The sequence below is a fragment of the Neophocaena asiaeorientalis genome, unplaced genomic scaffold (genome assembly GCF_003031525.2).
Source record: "Neophocaena asiaeorientalis asiaeorientalis breed wild unplaced genomic scaffold, Neophocaena_asiaeorientalis_V1.1 scaffold8, whole genome shotgun sequence".
In the NCBI taxonomy this organism is placed as follows: Eukaryota; Metazoa; Chordata; class Mammalia; order Artiodactyla; family Phocoenidae; genus Neophocaena; species Neophocaena asiaeorientalis.
Window position 1 is genome coordinate 673,688 of NW_020175395.1, and position 16,045 is coordinate 689,732.

A 16,045-nucleotide genomic window follows, 5' to 3' on the forward strand; every position below is an offset into this window, starting at 1 on the left:
CGCCTAACCATGGGGCGGCCCAGCGGTGCTGGGCACGGACAGAGCGCAGCCTGACGGCAGTACACACAGCCTCTTGGTTTGAATAACATGAGGGCAGAGTGTTTGCCCCCCTGAGCTGCTGACCCAGGGGACAAGAAGCAGATAAAGCTAAAACCCTTTGGAACCTGGTGCACGGACGGTGGGAAGTGAGACGGTGCAGCTGCTGTGGAAAACTGTCTGGAGGTTTCTCAGAAACGTAGAAGCACCACATGATACGGTGATCCCACTCCTGGGCAAAGACCCCAAAGAACTGAAAGCAGGGTCTTGAGGAGATATTTGTGGACCTGGGTTCACAGCAGCTAAAAGTGGAAACTACCCAAGTGTCCAACAACAGATGACGGATAAACAAAGTGTGGTCCATCCACACAACAGAATATTACTCAGCCTTAAAAAGGAAGGAAATCCTGGCAGAGGCTACAACGAGGGTGAACCTTGAGGACATGATGTGCATGAACGAATCCAGTCACAGAAGGACAAATCGTCCAGGAAAGCAGGACTCCACTAATGTGAGGTCCATGAAGGAGTCAGAGTCACAGAGGCAGAAAGTAGGACTGTGCTTTCCAGGGGCTGGAGAGGCTGGGGACTTTGTGTTTAATGGGGTTAGAGCTTCAGCTCTGCAAGACGAAACAGCTTTGGAGACGGATGGTGGGGATGGCTGCCCCACATTACGAGTGCACTTAACACCACTGAACTGTCGCTTAAAAATGGTTAAAATGTGTATCTGACCATAATTAAAAAAAAAAACAAAACCTTGCTTTTGTGAACCATGCACAGGAAACAAAACAAAATCTCCTCCATGCAGCAGAGAATTGCCTCTGCTGCTATAAGTGTTCAAAGAAGGAAAGGCCAGGCCAGGCCCGACCCATCGTAATAGAAAGAAAGGTGTTTTCCTCCCGATGCTTTGGTGGGAGGAGGTGACACTGGTTTCTCTCTCTTCGTTTCCTGTTCAGTTTTCCCATTTCACTACTCAGTGGAGACACGCTTTTTTCTTTTCTTTTTCTCCAGAGACCCAGACTCAGAAAGGGCTAAAGAGAAAGAGGTTCCATGTCGGCCCCAGGAAGGTGGTGGGTCTGGGGGTGGCTGAGAAGGACCCCTCCTAACTCTTCCCCTGTGACTCCACCAGCCCCACTTCATCAGTTCTTTTATCAGTTCTTTTATATTTCTATACCTATATCTTTATCTGTCATTAGATGCTTTTACCTTTAAAATACATATTTTTCCACTGAGAAAGTTAATATTAAATCTGAAACATTTTATAATCATTATAAAAGCTAATATTACAATATGAAACATTTTATAATCATTGTCATAGAATTCCTGAGATATAAATTCTGTTTATTTTAGTTTCAGTGGTAGATGGGAAACTCTTGAAAGCAGTGATTGTTCTAGAGAAGAGTTGTCAGTAGGGGGTGGGGATGGCTTACAGACAAACCCCCCACCCAGATCCCCACCCTAACCCTCTCACCCTCCAGATTTGGATGTAAAACCAATGACCTCGTGGGCTGAGGAACAAGTGTCCTGACCCCACCACACTGGCTGCCCCCTTGGTCCCCTCCAGTGCATATTTTTACATAAAATAGAAAATGGAAGCAAAAGGAAGGGCAGATGTTTTCACTTGAACACTATTCTGATGTTGACAGAATACTTTCCTCTCCAATCTGTGGTCCTCAAAAGCATGTAGAAAAATTCTCTTTACCTTAAATGTGTGTATTAGATAGGACTGGCTCAGCTATGCTGCAGTAACAAATAAGCCCCCAAGTCTTACCAACATGATAGCAGTTTATTCCTTTTCCACATCACAGTTCCTTCCTCTGACGGTGATGCTACCTGGAGGGCACGACCCCCGAGGTCACGGGAGAGGAGATGAAGGGCTGGCCCAGGAGCCTGAGCTGCCTCAGCCTGGAAAGGACCCAGGGCACATTTGCTCCCACTTTCCAGGCCCAGGGCACCTGCACAGTGGCTGGGAAATGCGTTCCGTGAGCACCAGCCACCTCTCAGACGGTGCTGGTCCAGACGTAACTCAAACGTGTTAAATGGACGGGTGAAACATGACTTGCAGTTAAGGAAATGAGTTATCACTAAAACCTTTAACTCAAAGAGAAGTTACAAATATTAATTTCAATTAGAAATTTAGCAAATTTTGCCGCATTTTTAAACTTAAGAACTTTAAAAACTTTTTTGCACATACGTCACATGGTTTTATTTTCTTCAGCCGACATTTGACTCCTACACGGATACACGCATGCTCAGAGACCCTTCACGCTGGACTTTTTCTCAAGGACCTTGTGTGCTCGTGGTGACGTAGCTGCCTTTTCACCAACAAATGTTCCCGTTTGCAGGAGTTCCAGCTCTGCAGGGACTGTCTCCAGACCACGTGTGTTTTTGTCAAGCGTGCTGTCATAATGACTCCCGTGTAAAGGGCTTGCCTTATAAAGGAGACATAGAATCACCTAATTCTAATGGAATTTATCTGACTTAGGAAACAAAGGCGGGGATTTAGCTAGAAATTGGCATGAGTGGCTCTCACAGAAATCCACAAGAGGATCGGACCCACATGTGGGCTGGCAGAAGCCCCTAAGTCACTGGCCCTCACCCGCATCTGACCTTCCCCTGCACCGCTCTCCCATCCTGAGTCACCGCCCGGGCAGCTCTCCGGGAACTCCGTGCAGACACGGAGAGCAGATAACACACTTTATAAGTCAGCGAATCAATGTCAGTTGTAGCTTAGGGCATGTCAGGGCTGTAGGAACAGTATAAAATCATACAGGGTGTGAACGAGGCACAGAACAACAGAGACAGAGGCCGTGTGTTTTCATATCGGTGATTAACAAGGCAAACGCACCCTCTGTTGTTGCTGGGGCCGTGCCAGCTGCGGCGGCATGTGGGTGTGGGAGTCCCTTTGCAGTGGGAGCTGGCGGCAAGGGCCGACGTGCAGGAGCTACCCGCGAGCCCTGCAGCAGGAAAGCCGGTCCTTCGCGGGCCTCACCCTCCTCCGAGCGGGCCACCCGCACGGCAAGAGCGGCTCGGCCTCCAAGACCCGTGAGCAGAGTTGTGACACGCAGGGGTCAGAGAAGGGGGCGTAAGGACAGACGCTGGTGCGACCACGCGGGGACCCACGAGGGCAGCCCATGTCACCAAGCACTTCTGTCCGCGCTCCGGCCACTTGCTCTCAGTCACCCCGTAAAGGAAGCGGGTCCAGGCTGGGGGCCAGTGCGCAGTCGGGCAGCGCTCGCGTTCCGAACCCAGCCTGAGCTTCTCCACCTTCACGCTCAGCTTTCCTCGCTCTGTCACAGAGCTGATGCTTCCAGGTCCTGGGCAGGGAGGCCCACGTGGGGTGGTGGCGACTGGAGAGCCGGTCACACCTGCCAATGCCACCTCCACTACCTCCCTCCGTCCCGCCCTCAATACAGACCCCGAGCGGCCTGGCCTCTGGCTTCCGGGAGAGCCAGCTGCCCGAATCCCGGACGTTCTCTGGCCTTAAGTGCGTTGGCAGCTTATCTGACTTGTCTTTTCAGTCGCACACTGTGAGCTGATGTTGGCTTACAGGTGGCAGCCACTGCCCTGGAGTGTCCCTGGGCAGAGAGTCAGACAGACGATGGGTGGGAGGCCAAAGCGGAGGCAAAGGGAGTGACGAAGCACAGATGTCTGCTGGGAGACTCCATCTGAAAACAGGTTCAAACCAAGGAGAGGATCAAGCGGGAGCCATGCCCATCTGTAGTGTCCCTGCAGAAGAGGGACCAGGGAGGCTGTGGGCAGAGCCCCGTGAGAGGAGGCTACTCCTTGGCTCAATGGATGGGAACAAGTTGCTAGAGATAAAGGCAGGTAAACGGAGAGGAAATTGCTGGGTGGGGTTGTGTAAGCAGCCTTCAGAATGAAAAAGAAAGAGAAGATGGGGTGGCAGGATGACAGCCCTACAACTCCCAGCATCCAGTGCTACAGCTCCCAGCATGCAGTGCACCCACTTTGGGCCAGGCCCTGGGGAGGCACTTCCCATGGTTACGCCCTAGTTAGGATGGGAGCAGGGTCGCCAGTTGGTGACACGCTCGCCCGAGGCCCCCACGAGGTCGGGCACCCCCTAGAGTCTGACTCTGAGTCCGTCCTTAATTGAGGAGTGACCAGAGCGTGCAGGAATTCCAGCCCCCTGGTGGCTTCCCGTCCAGAGGTGATTCCACATCTGCACTGAGTGGACAAAATCTTGACCAGAAACACAAAGGTACAGGTTTTATCGATGTCTGGTCACCCATCGATTCACCACAGAGCACCTTCAGAGGACTTGCTAAATAATCCACGAGAGTTCCTCATGACTCTTATCCTCAAGGAGACAAGGGGAGACAAGATTGACACCAAAGAGACAGGAGCAAACAATGACACCACCGGGTCAGGACCACCCGAGGTGGTGGCCAGGGGGCCACCAGCCCCATTCACACAGCGAGGGTGCAGGGAGCTACCCCGTCAACTTTCTCAAGGAAATAGCAAATTCCAGGTTCAGAAGAGCTGCTCTCGCCGCCACCATCACCTGGATGGACAGGGAGCCAGGGGACGGCAGCATGTTCTCAGCCTGCGGACGTGGCCTCTGCTTCCCGGCCCTGGGCGTCCCCCAGCGTTTCACGTGGAGTGGAACAAACTACAGGGCAAAGGGGAGTCTGAAGGAAATACATGTTCCAAAGCACCTCTTCACGCCTCCTGATCTGATGCTTCCCAGGCAGGCAGTTAGCTCCAAGGGGACAGGCCTGGGCCTGCCATCCCAGCAGAGGCCAGGCTCCTTCCAGAGCCGTTAAACGATAACTTACAATGATTTACCTCCCTTAATTTACACAGCCACCCTCAGAAAGCTCTCTAAATGCAGGCTAGCCTGTTATCTTAAAAATGCATTCAGTGGTAAAAAGCACAACGAAAGCCCTTAAAGCCATAAGCTAACAGGGTAAGTTCCTCCCAGGTGACCAGGGAGAGCCCGCCCTGAGTCCTGAGTCTGGTCCTGGCCGAGGCCAAGCACCGGTCATGGACATGGACACAGCAGGGCATCTCCCGGCCACTGTTCCCAGAGGTGGATTTGGTCAGGACGGTGATGTGCACAGTGCTGTACTGCGGGGACAGGGCAGGAGCCCTGTGGCTCAGGCAGAGCGTGAGAGCCCTGCGAGGTTCCCAAGTGCCAGGGAAGTAAAGACGCTACACAGACAGCAGCTGGACCCTCACACCGGCACCTCACTTCGTAGCTTAAATAAATGATTTCCCCATCGCTTAGTGACATGCTGTAAGATGCTGGGGCAGGAGTCTGATTCCAGGGTCCCATCCACGTGGGAGACACTCACTCGGCCACAGAGGGCGGGCAGGCTGGGCTCCTCTGGCAGGAGGCTCAAGGCTGGTCCAGAGCAATGTTGGCCTAAAGCCCCTGCTCGTCCACAGAGGGCAGGGGAGACAGACGTGTCGTCTACAGCCGGAAGGACAGACAAGCGTGGGGCTGTGGAAGATGCAGCAACTTTGGGGAAAATCCCTCACTGCCCACGGCGTGTGCATCCAGTTTTGGGGTGTGTGTGTGTGCGTGTGTGGCTGACTCTCTCTCTATCCTCTGTCTGTCAGGGTCAGTAGCTGGTGAAGCTGGATGAGCAGAAGGAAAACGTCCTGAAGGTGAAGCAAAGACAGACAGACAGACTCACAGAGGAGGATGTCTCCGTCATAACTTCCTTGAAAACACCACTAACTTGAGCTGACAGCGAAACCCAGGAGCCCCAAAGTCGGCCCTTTGGGACAGGACATGCCTTCCTGCGTTCTCCTGTTTACTTAGCCGTAGTGGTCTGTGTGCGGAACGCTCTGGAAAGGGCTCCACCTGGTCCTGAGGAGGCGTCCCACCCGCCTCTCCAGCCCAGAGCACCCCCTCCTCCTGGGAGGGTTTCTTTCTCCAGTGCAGAATTCTATTCACGAGCGAAGCCGCTGTTCCGTGTTCTTGCACGGAAGGGCTTCGTGGCGTGTCTGTGGTCACAGCCACATCACCACGTGGCACGGCATTTACATGGAGGCACACGCGCTGGACGCATCAGACATGAGGATGGGAGGGAGCAAGCCGACCTCCCACCCCGCCCAAGGGCCTGGCAGCCACGGTCCCTCCCTCTGGGGGCACGCGTGTGTCCACGTGCTCAGTCAGACCGCAGCCCACCTCCCACCCGGGCACAGAGTGTCTCAAAGGTGAACGAAGGTGCTTGCAGTGCATTTGCCAACATCCAGCGCTGAACTGAAGGGCTAGTTTCTGCGTGTTTATGCGGCAATTTGCAGGGAATTTTAAATGCCGTGTCCTCATAGGAGCCTCTAGATGGCCCTTCGGTGGCCGATGTTCTTGGGCGGTGACACTGACCTGTCTCTGGTCCCGGAAAGATGAGAGCAGGACTCTCCCCAGTCACGCAGGACCTGGACGCTGACCTGGTGGATCCTCGGCAGCCCTGTCTGTGATGATAAACCAGAGACAAACGTAACGAGCGCCAGTGTCCCTGTGCCCAGTGGTGGTGACTTGTGTTTTCCCTCTTTTCCATTTTTCAAAAGATAAATCGCTCGGATCTGTTGGCTCAAGCCCCTCTGTCACATGTCACATGGAGGGGCCAGTGTGGACAGTGACAGGGACAGGCACCTCAGCCCTGGGACACCCCCCTCACAGCTGGGCCTCCCAGGGACCCGTTCAGAAGTTTGGGAGCCGGGGTGGGGCGTGGCCTGCAGGGTCCCGGAGCGTCTGCTCTGCCATCCAAAGGGTGCGTCGAGCCCAGGCCTCCCGCCTGCAGGCTCTCCTCTCTGGGGTTCCCACCTCGTCTCCCGGGGCCCACACAGCCCGATGAAACTGGTCCCCAGGCCCCCACCCTCGCTCTGGGCTTATCCTTCAGATGCTGGCAGCCATGCTGTGTACTCAGGATGGCCCCCCAGGACTGTCCCACCTTTGCACTGGGAGTCCACATCCCGGCACCCCTGGCCCCAAAGCTGCCTCCTTGTGCAGCCGGTGACACCCCAAGAAATCAAGCCCCCCAGACAGCCCAGGGGCAGCGGGCAGCAGCCGGGCTCCAGAGAGCACCAGGCTTAGGGGCAAGAGCCAGACCCGGAGCCGGAACACAGCTGCCGCCTGGTCCGCCTGACGGGCACCAGGCCTCAGGCTCCGCGGGAACAGCGGCCCAGCCCCCAGGACTTTCCCCCTTCCTGGGCGCCCGCCCCCACACTGCCCCGGGGTTAAGGAAGCCTGTTCACCATAACATTTCTGTTTCTTCCTCTAAAAAGGGCACAGGAAGCCCAGGCAAACAGATGCACTCTGGGGCCGTGTGCTCCGTCAGAGCCACCAGAGGCCACCCGCCGGGTCCGGCACGTGGGCTCTCGGGCACATCCACGAGCAGCGTGGACAGGCACCTCGGGTTTTGGAGGGGCCGGGCTCTTTCCCAGCCGGGAAGCGACGTGAGCTGGGCCTTGACCAGAAGGCTGTCGATGGGCTCGCGGGGTCCAGGCGACATCTCAGGGCTCAGACGGCCTGCACACAGCAGGTGCTCGGTAACCTGTGTGCTGAGAAGGGGGAGTAGCTGTGTCTGGCGGCAGGTGTCACCATAGGAGCCCCCAGCTTCAGGCAGTGGAGCGGAAGAGCCGGGTGTCACCCGGAAGCTGCGTCTAACCGCCCCAGTCGGAGCAGACCCGCAGAGCAGTGCTTTCAGGCACCTCTCCCCTAGGCTTTCCAAGAGGAGGGCACTGCCGTCCCCTGGCAGGACATTCTGGAGCCACCCTGGGCCAGAGGCAGGAGAGTCACGACCCCAAGAACCCTGCAGACGCGGGCTTGCCCTCCAGTCACCAGGGGGCTGGGACGGGCCTGGATGGACTAGGGCCCTCTAACCCATCTGCACTCACTCATTAAGAGCCTCCTAAGTGCTACACACTGTCCTTGGCCCTGAGAATACACCCATTTATTAAAAGAAAGACAAGTCCTGTGTCTCGGGATACACGCTTTCCCTGGAGGGGGAAATGAGTACATTTTCTTATAAAACCAGGTCCCGGGGGTGTCCCCCATATGGTGACGTCAGTGGTGGAGGCTGTGACCCCAGTATCCCCTCCAGACCCTCAGGCGCCTCTGGGGGTCGGCTGGCTGTTTGGGGCAGCACCCCAGTTCTAACCCCGGGAGGGGGGTCCTGTGAGCACCAGTGCCCAGCCAGGGGGGCAGACCTCAGGCCTGGTGCCCAGAATCTAAGTCCTTGCAGGGCCCGGCCTCTGGGAAGCAGAGGAGGAGCTGCCCCTGCTGAGGAAAGAGGCAGGGGGACAGCCAGCCCCCCTCGGGAACCTGTGGCCCTGAGGCTGCTTCCAGGATCACACTTGGCTCTGGTTCCCACACCTGGAGGAGAAGCGGACCGGCCACTCACAGCTACACCGTGTGTGGCTGAGGCTGGATGTAGGCAGGGTGACCAGCCGTCCGGCTTGCCACTGACGTGGGGCTCTTAGTGCTAAGACTGGGATGGTCCCCGGCACGCAGGACAGAGGGTCACCCAGGGCAGGGTGGAGCCTTGAGGGCTGAAGCGTTTCTTCCTGGCCAAGCTTTCTGGTGGAGAAGGTGATTATGGCAATGTTTAAACTTACATGATAGGAGCAGGCAAGTTATCTTCAGCCAGTCAAAGCCCCACCCTGCACCTTTGTGACTCAGTCACAGAGCGCGGGCGCCGGGTTGAGCTGGACCTGGAGGGGCCCAGAGCGCCCCACTCCCTGCTGGGACAGCACCCAGCACACGGGGTCCGAGGATCCCTCCCATTGAACGGAACCAGGGACCCAGTACGTTGTACGGGCTCTGACGTGACCGAGGTCACTGGTTACCTGGATACCTTGTTGTTTCAGGAACCGGGTGTATAGGCGAGAGGATGCTCCGGAGAGGCACGGTTTGGGGTGCCCAGGCCTCCTCTGAAAATGGCCCCACCGATCTCAGGATGGTCCCCACCGTTCCCACACTGGCTGGATGATGGTGGATGCTGGCTCGGGACCGGCCAATCACTTTCTCCCCCCAGAACATGACGTGTGGCCACAGACACCGTAGTTCCATCCAGGGGCCGGTTAATAACGACTTCTTAGGGCCTTCCTGAGATGCGGGGATGCTGGGATGAGCCTCTTTTCCAGGGGTGGCCACTGGGAACCTCCACACTGACAGGTAAGCGGAGGAGGCTGGTTTGCAAGGAACGTGGACACTGTGGGCACGTCCAGGTCAGACGGGAGGGAACAGGCCAGCGCAGGAGGGAGGGGAGAGGAGCCCGAAGGCTTCCTGCTGGTCCCGGAGGACGCCCACCCCCACCCAGTGTCTGCAGTTCACACACGCCCGGGGGGATTTTACCCCTCACACGGACGCGCCCGCAGAGGAGGAACTTGGACGTTGCTTGTTCCAAGCGTCTCTCTTCAGTAGTTCTCCCAAGGCTGCTACGTGGCGGAGGGGGCTTCCCTCTGCTCCCCTGTCGGGAGGACACGTGCAGAGTCAGAGTTCATGTCCCTTTGCCTCCTGGTGTCCTGAACATGCGATAGAGCAAAGGTGGTGTGAAAACGATGTCAACTTCCAAACACATCGCTTACCAACTGAAAACACGCATGCAGATAATTAACGTGAGCTGAGGTTTAGAATCAGTAACTATTTCTCTTTCCCGTGCATCCCTAGTTCAGATCACTGCATTAGCACATTTGTGTAAGATTCGAATGTGCTCGTCGGTACCCGGGAGACCTGGGATCTGGTTTGTGGAGGGCATGCCTCACGTTTCAGAAGTGCATCCCGTGAAATCTAGGCTGGGAGGAGAATAGGGGCATTTCAGTGACTAGTTCAGCCGCTCGGGTCACCCGAAAGACAGGGCCCTTCTGTGGGCGTGGAGCCCAGCCCGGCCTGGCCAGCCCGCCTGTGCTCTGAGGACCTCGGGGAAAGAGGAGCAGTGGATTCAGTGCGGAGGAGCATGGGCAGGGGCTGGGAAAAGGGCAGAGAGCGGGCCTCCCCGGCCTGTCCCATCCAGGAACCTGGCTGGGGGGCAAAGTCCCCGGGAAGAGGCAGAGCCCCGAGTACTCTGGCTGTCCTGGGCCGGGAGCCGGCCAGCCACGGCCCCGGGCCAGATGCAGCCCCACAGTCACTGCTTCTGTAACGTCCTCACAGAACACCCACGTGGTGTGTCTGCGTCTTGTCTGTGGCTGCTTTGCTACAGCAAAGGGATGAGCAGCCTCGACAGAGAAAAGACGACATTTGCTCCCAGATCCTCCTCAGAGGAAAGGCCGCGGGCCCTGTTCTCGACCCACGCCGAGTCAAGGCGTCAGGATGCCTGCAAGTGTTCTGGAACTTTCTTCTTTGCGACCAAGCCTGCTTCAGGCTGGATGTTTACGGGAGTGGAGGGTTTGGAGTTAAGAAACTGTTATCAGAGCCCTTCCCTTGGTCAACACTGACGGCTTTCTCAGATAAGCCGTGAGTTTATTCCCAGGCCCCCCTCGGGATCTCGTGCTTTTCTGGGGCGGGTGCAGCGTCCGCTCAACTATGCCACAGTGGCCGAGGCCAGGGGAGGGGGGACGCCGGGACCACCTCGCCACGACCTCCCCACGACCTCCCCACGGCCCCCTTCTCTGCTCTGCGCGGGACGTGAAACCAAAACGTCACAAAGGTCACCCCTTCCCCCCTCCCAGGAGCTCGCAGTCGTACTAATGCTCCTGGTAACTCTGCAAAGGCAGTTAAAGGCCCCCTTCCACAGGGCGGGAGCCGAGCAGAACATCGCGCTGTAAGCAGATCTGAAGCAGAGATGAGTAATGGAGCAACTAGAAAACAGGGAGAAGAAAGCCTTTCACTTTCAGCTCTTGGGAGGATGTTTCTTCAAGGGATCAGGAGATATTTTAGCCAAATTTTAAAATGTTCCAACAAGACATCAGTGCAACTGAGAGGACCACTTAATTAACACATTCGGGGATGGAATGAAACCTGCTGAAGCGGAGGGCGGGGTGTTTAGCAGATACACACGGGGACTTGCCGGAGGTCTGTCACTCCTGTATCACTGGGGAGCGGCACCCGCAGCCTCCACTGAGGAGGTAGCTGGGGACAGAGGTTGTAGGAAGCTACAGTTCGCCGGAAAGAAAAACACTTGAGAAAAGTTTTGAAGTTTTGAGAAAAGTTTTGAAGACAGTGAGGTGGCCCTCGAGGGAGGTCTGGGTAAAACACTGTTCCTGCTAAAGGCACACAACGCGGGGGGTGGGGGGGGCATCGTCACTGAGTCTGAATAAGCCTTGGAGGCAGGAAGATGCAGGGTCTGGGCAGTAGGTCAGAGCGCGTCTGTGGCAACAAGCGGCCCCCCGCCCAGCCGCCCAGGCCTCCGCTTCCCACCCCAGGACCCTCAGCCTCAGCATCTCCCAGGAAGCCGCCCAGCGTGGCCCCTGAGCTGTCAAAGGTCATTGCCTTGCGTGTCTGCTTCAGACTTTCTAGACTGTGAAACTCTAGGGCACCAGGGCAGAGGGAACGGAGCAAAAGGGGAAAAGGAACAATATTTGCCTCTACTATCGTGAGAGATTACTGGCCGAACCCTCAGACATGGCGATTGCTCAAGTGTTTAACTATTTTTTTAAATAGCAGATACCAGTGTGAACCGGTTTGGTGAAAGAGTTTGCCCGATAACAGCTCTGCCATTTGCAAACTGTGAGGGAGAGGTTCCCAGCTCCTCGGCCGGTGCTGAGAAGCCTGAGCTCTGGGGATTGGGAGGGTGAGTCTCTGCAATCCCCCAGCACTTAGCACCGCCAAGCACACCCACGCGGCAGCTGGGTCACCACCACCCCCTCGCCGCCCGGGGGTGCAGGCAGCCCTGAGCCTCTGTCTACAGTTGGGGTACACGAGACAGACTTGGCAGCTCTGGCTGCCCTGGGCCCCAGTGAAGATGCTCTGCTAGCAGAACCGAGATCTCTGAACACCTTCTCTGCTGCCCTGACTCTTGCCAGATGTTACTTCCCGATGGACCTTGGTTAAAACATTTCACATTTGAACTTGGAGAGATTTCAAATCTTTTCCTAAATGTGACTGTTTCTGACACAGATACTTTAAAACCAAGGGGGTCCAAACTGATTAAAGTTACAACAAATTGGGACTCCGGACAGTCCATGTCATCAGCCAAGGAAAGAGATTAATCTGATTGAATAATGAGTTTCATCTGGATTTGCCTTGCCATCTGCTACAAATGTTTTCCAAATTTTGTAGTGTGAGGGCAGGGCTTCATGGAGGGGAGTATTAGCTATTGTAACAAAAGTAACATGTTCTTATCCTTCCAAAAAAGGTAAATCTCTCCCCCAACGTCCACATCATGTAAAACAAACACATGGAGACAAGACAGGGCAAAAGCCTTAGAAAGTTGTAGGTGCCTCTGAGCAGTAAATTCCCCATGTCAGCCTGTAGACTTTTTGAGCATTGACGCTTGTTCAGTTAACACCTGACTGTCTCTGAAACTGTGAACACGCACAGGTTCTGATAAAGAGAACATCAGACCAGGAGGCGAACCTGGAGATCGCTGGCTTCGATCCACCAAGGTGACAGGTCAGAGAAATGAAGCCACAGGAGCTGGGTCTCCGGGTCCTACCCCAGGGCCTGTCGTCGTGCAGGTGGCGACAGAGGCCAGGAGCAGAACCAGGGGCCGCAACCCACAGCTCAGCGTTCTTCCTGCTGTCACGTGTGGCTTTGCAATTCCTTCCACTCTGTTTTATTTTGGTTTATTTTACTCTATCTTGTGCATTTTTCATTTCATTTCCATTCCTGTTTTGCTTTCGTCTGTGTCCCAAAACACCACCACAGTAAATCATTGCAAGGTGGATAATATTTTCTCATGGGAACAATGATAAAATCGAGGGCCGTGTTTCTAATCAGGAATGTAACGTCAAGCAGATGGCATACATGAGCAACAGCTTTAATAAGGCAAAGATTAAACAACCACAACCTTTAAAACAATTTTCATGTCTCCAAGCCTCAATTACCTCATCTGTAAACTAGTTATAATAGTGGGGTCATCTCGTAACACTGAAGGCTTAGTGGAGATCATGTAAACAAAGAACTTGATGGCGCCCTTGAAGTCCAGGGATACCCTTTGTTCACTGTCAGGTGCCTGCAGGCACTCGGCACATTCGTTGGCCGTGATCCCGCAACAGTGTTAGGAGGTGGGCGCCATTGTTAGTCCCGTTTTAAGCATGAAAAAATAGATGCCCGGAGACACGAAGCAAGTGTCCGAGGCGCGGGGCCAGTAAGCTGGCATTTCAACCCAGATGATGTGACTTCACGGTCTAAAGGCTCTACCCCTGTTCTGCGAGCAGAGCTGACGTGTTAGAAATAATGTTAATATTTTTATTTCATTTAAATACAAGAGTTATTATCCATGTCATACAGGGCAGCATACATGTGCTGTGAACATCATCAAGGCCTCATCAACTCTCAAGGTCGTGAAACAGCAAAGTAGAAACCTGCTGACCATGGCATTGGCCCCAGACTAATAGTTAGGGGACACGTGTCCAGTCATGTAGGAGCACTTTTTACGTTATATGAATATATGACTCATATTATCATCAAATATGGTCCAGCGAAATATGGGTTCATGTTTCCTTTTTTCTGAATAAATTTCAGACTCGACATAAATCGTCTGAAAGCATTGTGTGGGGCTGGTGTCCCACACCCACTGCTGTTGCTAAGGGCGTCTGAGCTGCTGCTTTCTGTGAAAAGCATGTTTTTTTAATTATGAAAGATGTGATTGTCCTGAAAAGGATAGAGAATGAAGTAACATCTCCTCGCACCTCCACCCAGCATCTCAGACCCCAGCGTTGGATAAATTTCAACACTGTTTCATTAAAACTCTTAGGAAAATAGGAATCAAGGGGAAACTCTTTAACCTGAAAGCGTAGCCCTAAATATCGCACGATTAACCACACACCTCAAGCACTGTTCCCTTTAAAGGTGGACGTGTCGAGACAAGAGTGTCCACTTTGCCTCCTGTGTCCTGCGACACTCGGACCTGCGGGACCAGCCACGACGGGAAGAGCCCGAAGAAGGCACAGACTGGACTGTCCCCACGTAGTGGTGGGCGTGGGCTTTGCCGTGGTCAGTTCTTAGTCGATGGGGCGTTTGCTGGAGAATATGGCTCGTGTGACAACAGTTCTTCGCTTTGGTTGCCGTCTGCACTCGGGGCTGCGGCCACGTGGTCAGTGTCAGGCCGTGTCCCATGGGTGTTGGGCCAGAACGGGCTTCTCCAACTCGGGGATGCAGAATCCGCAGATACAGTGGAGGGGCCGACCCCGCTCAGCACGTGGGCAGGCCCCATGTGGACACCGTGTCACTGCCCACTCTGCCACGACACATGGGGCCCGCAAGGCCCAAATTGTCCCTGACTGTCCCTGAATTGTGTGTGGGGCAACGCCAAGGATTATCCCAAACTCGGCTAAGCCACAGAACCATAGGATTACTGGCACCTTCGGGTGCTTGAATTTCCTGGACAAACTTCCCACTTGCAGCAGGAACCCCGGGACGGGGTGCTCTGCCTCTGGGGATGGGCCCGCCCGGCAAGGGGGCTGTGATCCGCCGGCTCCCACCCACGGGGAGGTGTCTGCAGGGAAGCTAGAGTCCTGACTTTTTTCAGCCTCACTTACCAATTCCTTCAACAACGACCAGTCCGGTGCTGCCGTTCGAGCCCCTTGGGGTGAGCCGGGAACTGCTGTGAAGCACCCGCCCCAGAGCCTGTAACCAGGCGTGGTGCGAGCTGGGGGTTCCACTTTCTCCTTGGAAGCCCATCAGCTTCTGCTTTATAGAAATTACATGACGTTACTGGCCTGATTCCATCTCAAAATTGAGTATTTCCCTGTTATTTAGCGACTTAAAAAAATCTCTTATAGCACTCCTTTACCCTGATGTTTGTGTCTCCTAACGCCTCGATTCCAGCTTCTGTGTCTTTGGAATCTACCTGGGCCTCCTCCCCGGGGTGCGGGGCCCCTGCCGGGAATTCCCAGGGGAGACCCAGGCCCGGGCGCTCCCTCTCTCTACGGGGAGGACAGACTCCTTCGTTGCTCCTGTTCTTTGGGGTCCATCCTTCCTGGTCTCGCAAAGGTGGTTTGCAGTCAGAGCCCCTCGATCACTCTGGGGCCCCAGGCCCTTGCCCGGGATCCCGATGCCCCTGCCAGTCCCCGACCCAGCCCCCTCTGATCCCTGGAAGCACCCCAGCCTTTCTCACAAGCTCAGCTCCACGTTTAAGAGAACGTTTGCTAATGTGTTCCTAGCACTTCAAGATAGTCGCAGCTGGACAGATTTCAGGTTATTTATCCACCACATTTCTGGAACCAGAGAGCTTTCCTGAGACTCATGCTCGAAAGCCAGGAATGACTCAGCTCTCCTCACCTTCGGCCGCTCTTCTCTCTAAAATGTATCCAAGGACTGACTCAACCCCCCTCCAAAACGCGCAGCCATCTGAGCGCTTCCCACGCGGTGGGAAAGTCGTGGAAACGGGGAGGAGCCCGCGGTCCCTGCACAGCTGCTGACGGGGCGGCAGCTTCCCAACAGGAAGACACAGAAGATGCAGGTGTCTCGCGGGGTCACCTCTGCCCCACAGCGCCCCGGGTCTCACAGGAAGAGGCAGAGCATAAATCCATACAGTGATTGAATCCCCGGCCGCACTAGTTCCACAGCCTGAAGATTTATGGCCCTTTTAGACCAGAACCAACCCCAGTGCCTCCTGTCAGGCCTTCTCTTCTCTCTTCTTCCAAAAGTAAATATTTTGGCATTACAACAAGTGATTTTACGGATGGTTTCTCCCCAGATCCCAGAGCAAGCTGATGGCAAGATCAGCTTTTCACACGTCTTTCAACAAAGCCCTTCGTCAATGGTCCCACCCTTGCTTCTCTCCCCACGCGTGTGCGGTGTGAGCACGGACACGCAAGTGTAACACACGCACACACCAGACACACAAATACACATCGCACACCCGCTGCACACACGTGCACACACGTGAACATGCACGTCTGCTTGACCCCGTGACCCAGGACCTCGAAAGACACCTGA